The sequence below is a fragment of the Orbicella faveolata genome, unplaced genomic scaffold (genome assembly GCF_042242905.1).
Source record: "Orbicella faveolata isolate gen_17 unplaced genomic scaffold, um_ofav_v1 contig_35, whole genome shotgun sequence".
NCBI lineage: Eukaryota > Metazoa > Cnidaria > Anthozoa > Scleractinia > Merulinidae > Orbicella > Orbicella faveolata.
In genome coordinates, this window is record NW_028301564.1 from 23,206,587 (window position 1) to 23,212,634 (window position 6,048).

A 6,048-nucleotide genomic window follows, 5' to 3' on the forward strand; every position below is an offset into this window, starting at 1 on the left:
TAGGCAAATTTACTCAGCATTTCAAAATATCATTTGAAAGAAATCGTTGTAAATAACGTGAATTGATGAACGAGGATTGATAATACGTTGTAATTATTACTGAAATAAGCTAATCAGGGCTAAAAAACTTTTTGCAACCTTTTAAAGTCTCTCGGAATGATTATTCGGGTTTATTTTTCGTCAAACTGCCAACAAACAAACGAAGCTCGCCGAGAAGAAATCTACAGAATATATTGCAAGTATTTATGAGTTTACAAACAATAATAAATTACTCCTCTTTGATGAGCACAGCAAAGAAAGACTTAATTAGCGTTGATCAACTGGGTAAAGATTTCTAGCAGTCATTTTGACAAATTTTACGTCATTTTATTTACAGTTTATAGAGAGCTAGTAGATTTAATCCCAGGAATCGAAGGCATCTTTTAATGACAATCTTGGCAAACCATAACATTATTAGTATTAGTCATACTGATTGAATACAAAAAGGGATATACTTTTTTGTCTTTTTCAGTGCTGTGAACAACTGCTGTTACGTAGGCAGCTTTATTTCTAAGGTGTGGCCTAACGTCCTCATTAATTCGTCAAAAAAACGCTCTTCAAACCGATGGAATTTGAAAGCGCCGTCTTTTCGCTTTCGTGTGGACGGAAAACATTTTGAAAACGGAGCTTTTCGACAACGATGTAGTCAAGATAATCATGTGATTTCCCTGCCTTGGTTTTCCTCAAACTCAAACCCAAAACTACCAGTGATCGTTGCGTTTTTAAATTTCTCCGGTGTAGTGTGGTCCGAAAACATTCGATGCGTTTTCAGAGTGAAACCCCCGTTTTCAAATTCCTCCGGCGTAATGGGGACAGGGCCTCAAGGGACCGAGAATTTTCAGTCAAAATGAGGTTCATAGCAAACATTTAAGGTTGCGCTGTTTGAAATAACCTTTCGCTTAGAGATAAAACAAGGAAGCTCTGTTTTTACTTGATACAACTCGGCCACTATTCATTTTGTATCAACGAAAAGGGCCAACTACTCTGTAATGCAAAAATTGAAGGAAATAACAACATCAGCAAACAGAAACAAATCGACAACCAGTCACGTCACACGTGTTTATGGGCGTTGGCCAACGGATGAACAATTAATTGTTTTAAGGTTGTTCCAGATTGTTGTGATGTTTTCTGCAGCATTAATAGGTCATGATTTGGTGGAAACTGAAGAAAATTGCACTCCATATAAATCTAATACGATTAAAGCGATATGCTTAAAAGTTTGCCTGGCGGAAACAGCAAGATTTCTGCTATTTTGAGTGGTTTCCAAATTAAATTCGTTTATCGCATGTACTTTTCATTCTTCCTTACAGGGTTGATACAAAATTACAAATACGTTCGAAACTCTGTGATATAGCTATTAGAGGACAAGCTACTGGTACGTACAAGCTCAGAAGAAAAGCGCAGATAAACCAAAAGATGGTTATCATCCCAGTTCGCTCAGGAAAGGTGGAAATTTAGCGCGTGTGCAACGCGTGAACGGCGCGTGGAGGACACGCGTGGTCTATTGTTTTCATGTGTGTGTATGGATTTTCAACAGTTTCTAACACGCACGAAATACGAGATATCGTATTTTTTGAAAGGTTGAGGATAAATAAATTCTATGGCTAAACAACACTGTTCAGTGAAATTCAGGAATTCTGATGGCTACTCAATTAGATATATTTTAAATTCAGATTAACAGCTACTAAATCGATTCTTATACGGATAACAACGGACATATATCGTAAAAAAAAATGCAAGATTTGTTAAAAAGTGTTAAATTTGAGCTCAGTAATGTTCGGGTTAATGTAAAGTAAGTGAGCTTTTAGTTAGTAGTTTTCGTGTTGAAGGCGTTTTAATCAACAAGCTCCTAACAGTAATGCTAAACACAATAAAAGTTAATTTGTTTGTTTTTAAAGCCCTGAATATCGACATTCAAAGTTCCTGTCCTGGTCTCTACAAATTTCTATTAGCTGTGAAATTTTCTTGAAATACTAAGAAAATTTCTCTTTGGTGATGTTTCGCTAAATTCTCTCAAACTTTATACTTGGATTATGTCACTACACTGTACGGAGAGCTTGGGTTTGATCAACTTAAGAAGAATAAAAATCGACAGTAGGGGACGCCATCTTAAACAAATAGGTATAAAATATCCGCATTTTTTTTTATTAGAAACCCATACTTGTAAAATTTAGGAATAGCATCAAACTTCCGTTGATCAAGTTTCTTAAGTCTTTGAGGTACGATTACAATTTGTTTCATTCGTTTCAGTGAGATCAGCATTCTCCTATTTCGAGAAAACCAAATAAACGATATCAGAGAACCTTTTGAAACATTACTTCCATCGATACTATGGTATAACACTTTTTGTTCTTGATATTCATGCTACATTTCGCGCTTTCTGAATCCACTGGCAAAGTAAGAGTCGACGGAAAGATTTATATCAAGCAGGTTGATTGGTCTGGCTCAACTAGCTTTTCTAACTATCAGATTAACAGTCAATTATCGACAGTGCGTACAGAAACTGATTAGAAAGGCGAAAAACGAATTCTACAAAGGTAGTTTCTTGGTTTGGGTTTTCTCTAAGAAGTACGTCCAGACCCCCTCTAGCTGGCTGCGCGTACAGCAAAATTGCGGCGCTGTGACTCCTCGAAACGAACGTTTCAGCGAGCGGATCGAAACAGACTGAGGAACAAACGGTCCTCTACTCTCGGACGCTGAGATATAATCAGAAATACCGTAAGGAGATGAGAGATAATCATTCAGTAAGGGCAATTTTGGGCCTCTTCTAAAAGTACGGCAACTCGCAATTGAAAATTCCCGTAAATATGAACTAGAAATGCTAATTCATTGTGGACCATTGTGCTCGGGTTTGGCACAAAAAGCAGCTTTTACGAAATGGTAGTGAGACTTGAACCCCATAGAGATTTCTTAATTCTCTTGGAAAACAAAATGCTCTCTACAGTAAACAGACTTTTAGACTTCGGAAATTTTATGTTTTTTTGGTAACGTTACATCAAATATTTAAACTTTAACTTGATTAAAAAATACCACAAAACACACTCCTCAAAGGTACACCATAAACTTAATTATATCGAGTCAGTAATTAAAGTCAAGAAACTCCGCAAACTATTTTTTCTCTCAGTGCCAAGGAAATGACAAAAAATATGAAAATTATTGTCGAAAGGAAAATATCAAATTTGTTGCACGTCACATTCGCTAATCGTGCATCAGAAACTCATAACCACCGAAAACATATCTACGATTATAACACAGACATGGCCTTAAGACAGGACATATTTTACTCTTTAAGGATCAAAGATAACAAATATTGGAAAAATGTATTCGCTGGTAAAGTTGCTTGAGGAAACGACCACAGAAAACTAAAAAAACAATATCAGTGGGTTTTTTTCAGCTTTTACGATAAAATGTCTTCCATAGAAAGTAATCAGATTTAAAAAAAATAATTCGTTTTCATCGATATTTTTCTTTATGTAATTACGAAGGTAGAAAAAAGAAAACAAGAATTTAAATTAATTAAAAAGTCGGTCAGAAACTTTGAATTTTAAATTTGTTTTCCCTCTAATATTTCTGTTATCAGTTTTTTTTTCGCCGTGTATTGATCAAATGATAACGTCTTGAAGGAAGAGCTTAGAAAATCCATCGGAAGTTTCTCTCCCCACATCAGCCTATTTCATTGCGGAAAATCTTTGAATTCACTAAAAGCCAAGGCGCTAAAAGACGCTAAAAGGCTATTATGATTTGAAATCAGAGAAAAGGCAGTGATAAATGGGAAATGTGACGATCTTGGCACTTTTCTGCTCTCATTTATTTGGTGAGATTCCACGAAAACTCGGCCAAGTCTCGCCTAACAAGCAAACAGAACTTACAACGTATAATTAAAAACTCATTTTGCCTCAAGTTGTGTTTGCGAACTTCAGCCGCCAACACAGGTGTAGGAAATACTCATTTCGGCGTTATCTTGATGGAGATAACGCTTTTCGTGCGAATCTTTTAGGAATATCGCGATTATGAATCTCGTTCATTACGGCGTCGCGTATTGGCGTAGCGTTCGTGCGTGCTGTTGACAACATGTCAAGCTACTTCCAGTTCGAACGCATTCAATGGCGATGGACTTGTTGATAAGCTAGTAAATGGGTGTTCGACGAGAGCGGTTCCGAACTGACAATCAAAAACTTTTTATAGGCGCTATCGAAAGCTTATGTACAGGAGATGAAAGTCTAGACTTAAAGAAAAAAAAAAAACAAAACGCGAATTTGTCTTGATGTCTTCTGATGTCCTTGAAAAGAGCCCCTGTGAATCCGCTTTCTCTTTTATGCCACTAAAGGCGAAGAAAATTTGATTGGGTTTTCTATGGACAGGAACTACCAATAAATTGTGATTTTTTTTTTTCGAATTGAAACCTCTCTTACTAATATTTCTTCTATCTTGAAATTATAGGTAAATAAAAGAACTTCTTCAAATTCTCGCCTAAATCAAGATCAATCTAATCATTTTATCGCGAATGCTGAACATTTTGAAATATTTGGCAGGAAAGAAAAAAGAAATTCAGTAGAACACAAGCGCTATCAGTTCGATAATATATCAGAGAAAGTAATTCTGACATGAAAGTCACTTCAGATCGTGATATCCTTTTGATTTCACCATATTTAAAACACATGCAACCAAAAAAAGCTTACAACACGTCAATTTTGCGTTTACCTTAAACGAAAACACCGCTTCATGGCTTTCCACAAATAGCATTCGGGTACAATACAGGGTTGTTTTCTTTTTTGTTTTTCATGAAAGCTCTGCGATAGCGATCCAAAGAAATGTCACCCCCAGAAATCATTCCCTTGTCGTCGATATAATGAAATAAATTTGGCTGTGTAAATAATGTTTATAGCTAGAGTAGATATACTCTATTCTTACTCACGTACATGTGTTGTTTTCGCTGTTTAACGATTCCGTTGAGTTGTCGCGAGCGAGCTAAACCCTTTCCTACGTTGAAAGGGTTTTTCTTTCTGTCGCTAAATCGCTGCATTTATTTTTATCATCCGTTTTACATTGTGTCAGCAATGTTATGATCTGTTTTCGTTTAAAAGGTCTTCATTCTAGAAATACAATATGTCAATTCTTTTATCATCCATTTGCAGAGAAAGTACAGGTTATTTTGTCTATCTGAATAATTTATCCAGCTTCGACGGTTGCACGACTTGAGAAAAACAAAATTCACCCGTTTGTTTGAATGAAATCACTTGTCTTTTTAATCGTCATTTCTATTCGAGCACCTAAAACTTTCGCAAAAAGACCCGCACCCTTTCTTGGACAAACGACACCACTAAAGGGACCAGATGATTTGGTTTAGCTATTCTTTTGCGAGCCAGCAAAGGTGCGGTTAGCGTGGGTTGGGAAATGTCGTCTTTTCGTCTAAGGATTTGCCCTCGGCTCTTGCCCTTTTAAACAGGGAAGGTTTTCGGTATGTAGTTTTTGCACGAAATCTTAGTTATGTTTATATCTGTTTGCGGATTTGAATTAGTTTGGAAACCTGTTCGTTAAATAGAAAGAAGACTTTAAAGTGTGTTCAGTTTTAAAGTGATTTTGATAAAAAAGTGTAAGGTTTCGGTTCGGTTTTAATGACTTGTTAGCAGAATGTAATCAGTTTTTGTATTTGGACAGAAACATGGCTCAAAATTCAAACGAAAGAGCCGACTTTGAGAGATTCAAAAATTGAATTCTTGCGATTATCAAACGGTTGGTTTTTGTATGCCATTGAGCGAGGGCCAAACATCTATGTTAAGTTATACTCATCAGCAAAAAGTTGGCTAACAGTGGACGAATCGTAAATCAAGACTTTTCAATGTAGTTTGCAAAACAACATAAAGTCAGCTTCTTAATGTTTGTGTCACACATCGATTTAAATTATAATTTAATTCCTGTTGAAAGGCGATTAGGAAGCACTGTTTATACCGTCATATAGCCCAATTATTAATCATTGAAACTTTTGTAGGCAAATGGCAACAAATTCAG